The 12014-nt window shown below is 43.8% G+C and overlaps 1 pseudogene; it reads left to right on the forward strand.

The window, feature by feature from the left end:
• The first annotated feature begins 967 nt into the window (after positions 1-967).
• On the forward strand, positions 968-1895 carry LOC103679688 (annotated as a pseudogene).
• Positions 1896-12014: the final 10119 nt, after the last annotated feature.

Consider the following 12014-nt stretch of genomic DNA (forward strand, 5'->3'; position numbering starts at 1 on the left):
GAACTCAGAAGCCAGCTCAATTGCAGCAACCAACAGTCAACTCCCCAGTCAGTAGCCACCCTCTTGGGAAGGAGGGCTAGATACTCAATGACCTTCAGAGCCCGCTGCTGGGACTTCCCAAGGGCTGAGGTTCTGCTCTGATGGCAGCTACCTTGAGGTGAGTGACCATGGGGAAAACCTCCAAACTGTGAAAGCAACAGTTTTAGCCAGAGATATGATAAGCACGTGTCCAAGTGCAGTGAGGCAGCCAGGTAGAGAAGGCTGGCTTAACGTGCAGCTCTCAGGGACAGGCTGCAGAGAGAGAAGAGTGTTTAGACAAATTTCTTCCATAGGTGTAAGGCATGTTACTTTCCCAAGGGCTAAAAATCTGCCATGCCTTTATGACTTGTGTGAGTGACACATGGGTCATGTTAACCCAGATACATCTCCAAGAAATGCTAGATATGGCAATCTTCATTAGAACTAACAAGCAATATGGTTGTGAGCTTCAACCAGAAATACAGTGGAAGAAAGTCCAGTTCTTTTCTCATGAAAAAGTCTGGCTTAAGGTGGGGAAAAAATCCACTTTTTCTTAAGTTTGGAATACAAGTTTCCCCACTTGTAGGTGGGGTCTTGTGTCATTCCCACTTCAGACACCAATGAAGACTGTTGTCACCAGCATGGTGACACCATTGATAGAGCAAGGGGCAAAACAGATCTGCCTGGCTGAGGTGGAAGCTTCCCCGGCAGGATCAGAACATTGACGTACCTCATCAAGACAAGAGAAAAGGCACCCGTGAACCATATCATGAGTGGAAAGTGGCACATAACCACAGATGCAGTAATGTTTTCAAATAATGAGTATTGTGAATAACTTTATGCCAATACATTGGAAAATGCTGTTGAAATGAACAAATTCCTAAAAAAAGAAAAGGCAGAGAGCAATCAGAGCTTCTTCCGGGCGTGTATCTGCCCTGGTCTCGTGGACTTTCCCCACAGCATGGCCCCCAAACGCCAGTCTTTGCTCCCACCTCAAAGGAAGAAACCAAGATTGCCTCTTGCCCCCAAGCCGGAGGAGATGTCGACCCCTCAGCCCTTGCCGAAGGGAGGAAAGGAACAGTATAAAACAATTGAACAGATTGATGAAGTACAAAAGGAAATAGACTTAATAAACAATAAAAAAAATGAAAGTAGAACAGAAATAAAACAAAGTCCGCCAACCATTTTTTCAGAAGAGGTCAGACTTTATTACCAAAATTCCAAATTTAGAGGTATCGACATTTGCCAGCCATCCACAAGTGTCTGCACTGCTGGGGGAGGAGGGTGAAGAGGCTGCATTATTTGACAAGAGTTGAAGTGACCGAATTTGAAGATATTAAACCAGGGTACAGAATACATTGTTTTATTTTGATGAAAACCCTTCGTTTGAAAATAAAGTTCTCTCCAAAGAATTTCATCTGAATGAGAGTAGTGATCCATCTTCAAAGTCCACTGAAATCAAACGGAAATCTGGAAGGGATTTGACAAGAAACGTTCAAGTCCAACGCAGAATAGAGCCAGCAGGAAGAGACAGCCTGAGCAGCCAGAGAGCTTCTTCACCTGGTTTCCCGACCATTCTGATGCGGGTGCAGATGAATCAGGAGAGGTCATCAAAGATGACATTTGGTCAAATCTGTGACAGCAGTACTTGGTTCCCAATGTGGGTGATGGAGGAGGGGAAGGAGAAGAAGAAGGTGATGATGATGAAGAACAGGAAAGATTGGAAGATAACAATGAAAAAAGAGATGAGGACGAAGGTGAGGAAGATGAAGATGATGATGTCGGGGGGGGGGGAAGGAAAGGAAGAGGAAGGAGAAGCTGAGCAATGGAACACTGGCGAATTCCAACCTCCTTTTTTAACGTTCTCCTGTCCCTGAGAGCAAGTTGCAGTCTTTTTCCCCCCCTGCACTTGTGCTCATTTGCCTGGTTTTGTTGTTGTTTTTTTTAAAGATGTTATTTATTTATTTGACAGAGATAGAGACAGCCAGCGAGAGAGGGAACACAAGCAGGTGGAGTGGGAGAGGAAGAAGCAGGCTCATAGCAGAGGAGCCTGATGTGGGACTCGATCCCACAACGCGGGGATCACGCCCTGAGCTGAAGGCAGACACTTAACCGCTGTGCCACCCAAGCGCCCTTGCCTGGTTTTTTGAAGTCTCTTTTCTCTCCCTCTATACCATAGCTCTCGAGTTATTTGGGGGGGGGGGCGCTTTGAGCAGAATACAGTGGGAAAAGCATATCTACCCCTTTCTTTCCAAATTCATTTTTATCCCTTCCTGTCTCCACAAAAACTTTATGGAATCAACCCCACTGTGCTCTGTGGGAAAAAAGAAAAACCTTCTGCTCCCTTAGCAGAAGGAAGCTGGAAGCTGGAGGGTGGGAGTCCCCTGCGTAGTAGTGCCTAGAATTCTAGCTGTTTTCCTCCTTTCTCTGGATATTGGGCTCAGAGATTACACTGCGTCTCTATGTGAATATGGACAGTTAGCATTTACCAACTGTGTCTGTCCACTTTCTCTTGTTTTAAAAACAAAAGAAAAAGAACCTTAAAAATGCAGTTATAGAAGGTCAGCAAAGGGTGGGTTTGAGATGTTCACATGGATTAAGTGGGCATTTCGACAGCATGACTTCTCCTCTGGCATGTTTAATTGTGATGTTTAATGGACATCCTTGCAGTTGACGATGACACTCCTAAAATAAAATTCTCTCTTAAGAAACAAAACAGATGTGGGGCGCCTGGGTGGCTCAGCCAGTTGAGTATCTGACTCTTGATTTCGGCTCAGGTCATGATCTCGGGGTTGTGGGATGGGGCCTGTGTTGGGCCCTGAGTTCAGTGGGGAGTCTGCTTGTCCCTCTCCCTCTGCTCTCTGCTCACCCCCCTCACACATGTGCTCACTTTCTCTAAAACAAATAAATAAATAAAATCTTTTTTTTTTAAGAAAGAAACAAAACAGATGAACATAAGGGAAGGGAATAAAAAGAGAAGGAGGCACACCATGAGAGACTCTTATGGATAGAGAACAAACTGAGGGTTGCTGGAGGGCAGGTGGGTGGAAAATGGGTTAAATATGTGATGGATATTAAGGAGGGCACTTGTTGTGATGAGCACTGGGTGTTGTATATGAGTGATGAATCACTAAATCCTATTCCTAAAACCAATATTACACTATATGTGAACTAACTAGAATTTAAATAAAAACTTAAAAATAAGTAAGTAAAATAAAATTCCTCCTAACGATGACTTGAGCCCTGCCACTCAATGGCAGAATCAGCAGAACCTGTAGGATCTTACTTGGAATTAACATTCTCTATTGTAATTTCTTTCCTGTTTATTTTTAAATTTTTGTTTTGCTGGAAAGGAAAGATGATGCTCAGTTTTAAATATTAAAACGTACAAGTTGCCTGGTTACAATAAAACTAANNNNGTACACACACACACAAAGAAAAGGCAGAAACCTTAAATAGTCATATAATCATAAAATATTTTTATTGATAACCGAATATCTTCCCTATAGCAAACTCCAGGCCCAGATGACTTAATCAGCAAGATCTACCAAATATTCAAGAATAAATGGTTCTAATTTTACACACATTCTCCCCGAGAATAACAAAAAAGGATATACTTTTGTTAGAAGGCAAACATAACCTTGACACCAAAATCTGTTAAAGACATTATAAGAAAGAAAATTATTGGCCAAGCTCACTTATGAGCATAAATGCAGAAATCCTAGGCAAAATACTAGCCATATATAAAGATGATAGTATATAGTGACCAAGTTGCATTTATCTTATGAGTACAAAGTTGGTTTAACAATAGAAAATAGGGGCGCCTGGGTGGCACAGCGGTTAAAGCGTCTGCCTTCGGCTCAGGGCGTGATCCTGGCGTTACGGGATCGAGCCCCACATCAGGCTCCTCCACTTTGAGCCTGTTTCTTCCTCTCCCACTCCCCCTGCTTGTGTTCCCTCTCTCGCTGGCTGTCTCTATCTCTGTCAAATAAATAAATAAAATCTTAAAAAAAAATAGAAAATAATTTATTGTAATTAACCACGTTAATATGTTAAAGAAGAAAAATTACGGGGTCTTCACAATAGGTGCAGAAAAGGCATTCAATAAAATTCAACATCCATTCATAATTAAAAAGAAAACTTAGGAAACTGGGAATTAAAGTGAGCTTCCTTAACAAAAGCCTTATAAAAACAATTATATAGTCACCACCACATTTAATGGTAAAATGCTGAAAGCTTTTCCTTGAGATCAGAAATAGGAAAAGGATGCTCATTATCATCACCACTTTTGTCGACATTGTAATGTTGGTCCCAGTTAGTGCAGCGGGGCAAGAAAAATAAGTAAAAGCGAAAGGCAAGAAAAGACTGTCATTATTCACAGGTGATATGATTTGTATTATGCAATATCAAAGAATCTAGAGCTAAATCATTACAGTTATTAAGAGAATTTAACAAGGTTGCTGGATATATAAAATCCATATATAAAAATTATTTATATTTCTATCAGCAGTGAACAGTTCAAAAATTAAATTTTAAAAATTAATATAGCATTTGCAATAGCATTTTAAAAAACACAAAATACTTGGGAATACATTTATAAAAGATTTGCAGGCCTTTTGTGGAGAAAATTATAGAACTTTAATGAAAGACGTTAAGGAAGACCCAAATAAATGTCCGGATTGGAAGACTCGATACTGTTTCCCCAAACTGATTTACAGATTCAGTGCACTACCTATCAGGATCATAATGCGACTAGCTGATTCTAAACTTTCTGTGGAAGTGCATGGCCCCGGATTTGGAGCGCATTCTAGAGTTATGACACTTAGCGCAGTGTAGTCTCGGTGCAGGGACAGACAAACAGAGGAAAGGGCTGAATAGAGAGCCTAGGAATAGGACCCTTTCTTATGCGGACTGCTGATACATGACGGAGGTGCCATTTAGGGCCATGGGAAGAGGATGAACTGTTTAATGAAAATCAATTTCACATATAGTAGAAACATAAATACAAAGGGCAAAACTATGTGAGAATATCTTCATTGCTAGGAGTAAGCAATGGTTTGTATACAAGATACAGAAGCACTAAACCCAAAGGAAAAGGTTGAGAACTGGTGGACATTAAAATCAAGTATTCGGATTCATCAAAAACATCATGAAGAGAACGTGAAGCTACATAGTGAGATGACTGTCACACATATATCTGACCGAGGACTCATATATAGAACACAGAAAGAATTCCAATTTAATAAGAAAAACTTCAGAGAAAACTGGGCAAGAGACTTCAACGGGTACCTCACAACGGCAGAACTTTTCATAACTGTGTGAAAAGGTGCTCAATCATCGTAGTAATCAGGGAAGTGGAAAATTAACACCCAGTTATGTAACACTACACACCTACCGGATAGGCAAGAATTAAAAAGCCCAGCTCTGACAGGAGCAAGTGTTGGCAAGGACGTGAGGTAATGAGTGCTCAGACGTTGCTGGTGGAACTGTAACTTGGTGCGATGGCTTTGAGAGACTGGTTGGCATGATCTGCTCAGACTGAACACACACATATCCCGCGCCCCAGGTGGACGGCACGCACGCACACAGGCTCCAAGAAGAATGCTCATGGCAGAACGTTCAGTTCTCCATAATAAGCAAAAACTGGAACCCCCCCAAATGCCCAACAATACTGAAATGGATAAATAAACTGTGGTATATTCACACGTTGAGATATCACACGAATGAACTGTAGCGATATTTAATAACATAAACATACTAGTTACCGAAGAGAGAGAAACAAACGTAGACAGCATTATTCCATTCATATAAAGTTCAAAATAGGCCAGACTTAATTCTTGTTTGGGGAAGCTTCTTTAGGTGGTAAAATTCTTTTTTTTTTAAGATTTTATTTATGTATTTGAGAGAGGAAAGCAGACAGAGACAGCAATACAGAGCATGAGCCAGGAGGAGAGGGAGAAGCAAGCAGGGAGCCCGACGCGGTGCTGGATCCCAGGACACTGAAGTCTATGACCTGAGCGAAAATCAAGAGTCAGACACTCAACCAACTGTGCCAGCCAGGTGCCCCTCAAACAGCTTTATTCAGGTATAACTTACATACATCCAAGTGTAGTGTTTAAAGCATACAATTTGGGGGCGCCTCGATGTTTCAGTCAGTTAAGCATCTGACTCTTGATCTCAGAGTTGTGAGTTCAAGCCCCACATAAAAAAATAACGGAAAATAAACTATACAACTTGGTACATTTTGACACATGTATACTCCTGTAAAACTACCACAATCAAGATGCCAAACATAGCCATCACCCCCAAAAGAGTCCTCGTGCCCCTCTGGAAATCCTCGCTCCCACCAGTCTCTATGGCCCAATCCCCAGGCAACACTGATCTGCTTTCTATCACTACATGTTCATTTGCCTTTCCTAGGGTTTTATATAGACAGAATCATGCAGTGTAGACTCTTTTTCTGTTTGGCTTCTTTCACTCAGTGGGATGACTCTGAACTTGCCCTTGAGTAGCATTGCCTCTCATGGATGGACTGCAAGTTGCTTCCCATTCACCCTCTGCAGGACATTTGGCTTGTCGCTCCCAGCAAGGGCACGAAAATGCTACCAGGAGCGGGGAGAGCCTGTGAATGTCTCCTGCCTGTGTGCTCAGAATGGACATCCCTTCCTCTGCACCCAGATCCAGGCCTCCATGTAGAGTGTTAGAAGTGTCTTCTCCAGAGAGTTGGGGTGAGACTGAGCTTCTGGTCACAATTCCAGAATTGAAGGACAGGAGCTGCCAAATTGAAGAGGCCCATCGAATGCCCAGCATACAGGTGAAAAGAGACCCTCTCCAAGGTACGTGCTTCTAGATGCTGGAGGAAAATCATTACCAATGTGGAAATCTATAAGTTGCCAAATTATCACTCACATCTAAAGATGGAGTACAGACTTCGTGAGACATGCAACTTCTCAAAAATTTCTCTCCTGCGCGCTCTTTCTTAGGGAACTGCTGGAGAATATGCCCCTCCCTCAAAAAATGGTGAGGTAAACACAACAAAAAAGGACAAGGGCCACAGGGACACAAGTTCCAACAGAGGAAGGAGAGAGGGAAAGGAGTCTAAGGAGGAGGGTCCAGCCTGACTCCAGGTTCTAGGTTTGGGGGCAGCTAGTCTAGACCGGAGAAGTGTGACATAAAAGACAGACGCATTCAGTCCTTGGTCCCCATCCCAGCCTTGCCCATCTGGGGAGCCCTGTTTCCCAGTAGTCGCTCATGACCTTACCCACTGGCTTGCCCAGAAGGGCACTCCCAGGGAAGCTGAGGCCAGACCCCCACCCAGGAACTCTGTCCGGCTTCTCTTCAAGCGATGAGGTTGCCCTCTCCTTACCCATCACTCAGGGTTTTTTAAAAAGATTTATTGATTTATTTGAGGGAGAGAGCACGAGTGGGAGGGGCAGAGGGAGAGGGGGAATCTCAAGCAGACTCTGAGCTGAGTGCGGAGCCTGACGCGGGGTTCAATCCCAAGACCCTGAGATCGTGACCCGAGCCAGAACCAAGAGTCAGATGTTTAACCAACTGCACCACCCAGGTGCCACCGTCACTTCGACTTTCTCTACATGAGCTTTCTCATGCATTTATACAAAGCGAGCCTTCCCTGCCACCCTGTCTGTCTGAACTTACAACCTTCCCACTGTGCATCATTCTAGACTGGAGCTAGTGAAGAAATCTGACAAACATGCCACTTCCTTCTTGACACTGATAACAAAGGTGATAGAGGTGCAGGTGTGTTTTGGGAATTTATCTGTCAGGTCAACAGACGTCGGAGTGCTGACCATCGCCCAGGCGCTTTTCAGGCACCAGAGAGAGCAGAGAACAAGGAGCGGCCCTGTCCGCGTAGTCTTCATCTTTACGGCAGAAGAGACGAAAGCTAACACGCCTCTAGAATACATAACACTGGTGAGAAATAGGTGCCCAGAAGGGAAACAGAGCCAAGGCACAAAGCGGGACAGCACTGCTGCCATTTTAGGTGTGGTACATAGTTTGATACATAGTTAGAAAACCAGTGGCACAGATGATAGTTTTAGCCAACTATGTTGTAAAGATTGGTACATTTCCTGTGTATTATGATTTTTGATATCCTAAAAAAATGCTTTCGGGGCACCTGGGTGGCTCAGTCAGTGAAGCATCTGCCTTCAGGTCAGGTCATGATCCCAGGGTCCTGGGATGGAGCCGCACGTAGGGTTCCTTGCTCAGCGGGGAGCCTGCTTCTCCCTCTCCCTCTGCTGCTTCCCCTGCTCATGCTCTCTCTCTGACAAATAAATAAATAAACTCTTAAAACACACACACACACACACACACACACACACACACACACACACCCCTTTCTGGCTGGGGAGAGACTGCCCTTCCCTGGGCTAGCCAATTCTTTGCTGTAGCTCCAGCCAGGAGCATGTCTTTGATATGCAAACGAATCAATCCAGGGTTGGGTGTCAGGCAACTAGAGACACCCCTTAGTCCAAAACCCACTGAGATTATTTAAACTAGTCAACCCTGAACGGTTGACCCTGCCCTGCCTTGCCTTTCTGTAGAGTGTTTCTGGAAATCGCAGTAAAGTTTCTGGCCTAAACCTTTCCCTCACTCCTGCTATCTGCCTCCTGACCACCCTACGGCGTCCCCATGTGGCCCCACACGGCATGTGTCCTGTCTCTAAGACTTACGGGTGCAATAAACTTTGTTTTTCTTAGCCTCTCCTCCATCTTCTCTTGTGGTTGCACCTGACTGATCGTCCCATAAAAGAATACAAAACACCAACTTGTGTCATTCTCTTTGTTTTGCCCCAAGAATAAGACTTTTATATTTCTGCCCATTTCTTCACATATTTCCAGCAAATTGTGCTTCCTCCGCTTGAATGAAATACTGCTCTGTTCGGGATGATTCATTATAGTGACTTCTTTATTGCAAAGGTCTTTCTCTATTGACATGAACAGATACTTTTTGGGTGCCATTTAATATTCTTTGAATTCTCCTTTGTCACACATCAATATTGCTTTTTCCGTTGATGTAGAAAGGAGGCAGCTGAGAGCAGACATGTCTCTGCAGAGTTCAGCCAGTCCACAGGCTGTTCAAATTAACTGGCACATCTAAGGGACAAACCAGTGAGCCGTGGTTTCGAGTGGCAGGCCCGTGGGGTATAGGTAGGCCAAGGGGTATCTTCAGTAACTGGTTCGGGTGGAATCACCCAATTTTGTAAACAAGCGATTATCTGAAACCCATGCCAAAATGCTTGCTGCCAAACGCTGGCAAACCCAGACACACGGAGTGACCATGAAATCCACGAAGACCACGAACTGTGAGAAACAGAGCCATGAGAACACAGAAATAAAACTCAGAGAATGAAACCAAGGATGGAGAGAGAGAAGAGGTGGGAAAAAGTTCAAGTGGGCTGATTTCCTTATCTCCCAACAAAAATTGCTCTTATCAGTAGATATTGTTCAGTGGGTTTCCTAAGGCTGGAGGGGCGCAGGGAGAAGACCTGGAATCAAGGAGGGTCTCTTGGTGGGAGCTCTAGCCTTAGGGTTGGCAGTGACTTCATACCTGGGCGGATCTCCGAGCTACCTCCACATCAACCTCCCAGTAGTCCTAGGTGCCCTTTCCTGGCATTCAATGCCCTCGGCTGACGTAGTTTCTGTTTTCCTGGGAGGACCTTAATGGATAATATAGCCAGTTTGAGACCACAACAAGGAACAGCCCATGCTGGCATCATGGCAGAGGGAAGTGAAAGATGAACCACTGCCAAATATTAAGCCAGAAAGAGTCCTGAAGAAATTTCAAAAAAATAGAAAAGAATACAGAGCACATTCTTGGAATAGAATGTTGACTACTAAAATGGAAAACAAAACAAAAGCCTACCTTTAGAATTTAAAACTCCCTTTTAAAAAAATCTTTGGTTAAAAGAAGTCTAAGAAAAAATTGCAGAATATCTAGAAAACAGGAATGATGAGAACAGAAAGTACTGAGTTGGAACACAGAGAAACCAGAGAACTAATAAATCAGTCTCAAAACTGGTTCTTTGAGAACCCAAAAACAAGACTTAAAGATAAAACAGTAGCCAACCTAAGCAAGGGGAAAAAGAACCGAAAGGAAACAAAATGAAAAGCCCAAAGTGGGAAATAACAGAAGTGGCCATAAGTCTCCCAGGGTCACAAACAACTTGTGATATAGGCAACAGAAAAAGTAATTACGGTGGGGAACCCTTAACTGCAGAGAAAGTTCTCATGAAGAGATCACTGATGCCTGATGGAGCCACCACTACCCTTTCAGGTGTCACCTCCAGACCCGGTCCAATCCAGCAGGAGCAGAAGGGCTGTGGCTTCTCAGAAGGCCCTAGAGGACATCCCTGAACTTAACACTGGCTAGAACTAGGTTACTGGCCACCACAGTTTGTCACAGCAGGATTTCTTCCTGAATCACGCAAGAAGAGGGGGAACCGTGGGCGTCTGGGTGGCTCAGTAGGTTAGCATCCTACTCTTTTTTTTTTTTAAAGATTTTATTTATTTACTTGACAGGGACAGAGACAGCCAGCGAGAGAGGGAACACAAGTAGGGGGAGTGGGAGAGGAAGAAGCAGGCCCCCAATGGAGAAGCCTGATGTGGGGCTTGATCCCAGAACTCCGGGATCACGCCCCGAGCCGAAGGCAGACGCCCAGCGACTGAGCCACCCAGGCGCCCCAGGCATCCTACTCTTGATTTCAGCTCAGGTCATGATCTCAGGGTCGTGAGATTGAGTCCCGTGTCAGGCTCTACACTGGGCGTGGAGGTTGCTTGAGATTCTCTGTCTCTCCCTCTCCCTCTGCCCCTTCCCCTCCCTTTCTAAAAAAAAAAAAGAGGGGGAGCCAGAATCTAAGAAGGGTTCTACAAGCAGGGCAAAAGGGGGATCTGTCCTGTGTCTGGGTCTCTTCAGGACCCTACTCAGTTCCATTGATCATTTCCCTCTTTCAACACCAAAACTGTGCTATATTCATTTCAGAGTGTGTTTGGATATCTGGCAAGGCAGTCTTCTCTTGAGTCAACAGTTTCTTGGCCCATCTTGTATACTTACTCTGATGAACCCTAGAATCATATTCTTAAGATCCATGGCATTCGGGTAGGGGAAAAATGGATATCTCCTATTGGGACCCTTCAATCTCCAATGTTTCTGTTCGCCTTTCCTTCACTCTTTCACTTCTTAGAGATTATCTTTTCCTCTTTATCGGGATGAGATGAAATGTTAACTCTGACAGTTCAAAAGCCAAGTGAAGCTGCTATTGAGTGGTCAAAGATACATCACTATTAAATTAGGGCACCTGGGTGGCTCAGTCAGTTAAGCATCAGCCTTCAGCTCAGGTCATGATCTTGGGGTCCTGGCATCAAGTCCCGTATTGGGCTCCACACTCAGTGGGGAGTCTGCTTCTCCCTCTCCCTCTGCCCCTCCCCCTGCTCGTGCACATTCTCTCTCTAAAATAAATAAATAAAATGTTCTTTTTTAAAAAAGAAAGTTAATAGAAGCAGTTCGAGTGTAATATTTATACTTACAAACAACTAAAGATAACAGTATGAATATCAAATATGGTGTGGCAGGGGTCCTCAAGACCACCCTCAGGAGCACCCAGGCCTGCTTCACTATATATAAAGAGAAGAGGGCTGTGTCCCACCCTGCAACGAAAATGTATCCCTCCATGTTCTGCATATATAAACAAGTTTTCTGCAAGTTGAAAACCAAAGACACAAATGTGGGTTATGATATTTATCTAAATATTTTTTGATGCCAAATCAAGAAGATACATGGTAGGATTATATTTCCTTTGTATAAGTCGAATTTGATGAACCCTGGACCATTGGGAAATAGAGTTGTTTCAGCATCGAGGTGCAGTGGATTCTCTCTTCTTGTGCACTATCAGTTGGTAAAATTATAATATATTTTACTTTCTTTCTTATTTTGGTCATAAATTCCTCATCAGTTCTTTTTTTCCTGTTTCTAGT

The sequence above is a fragment of the Ursus maritimus genome, assembly GCF_017311325.1.
Source record: "Ursus maritimus isolate PB19 chromosome X unlocalized genomic scaffold, ASM1731132v1 scaffold_X1, whole genome shotgun sequence".
Classification (NCBI taxonomy): domain Eukaryota; kingdom Metazoa; phylum Chordata; class Mammalia; order Carnivora; family Ursidae; genus Ursus; species Ursus maritimus.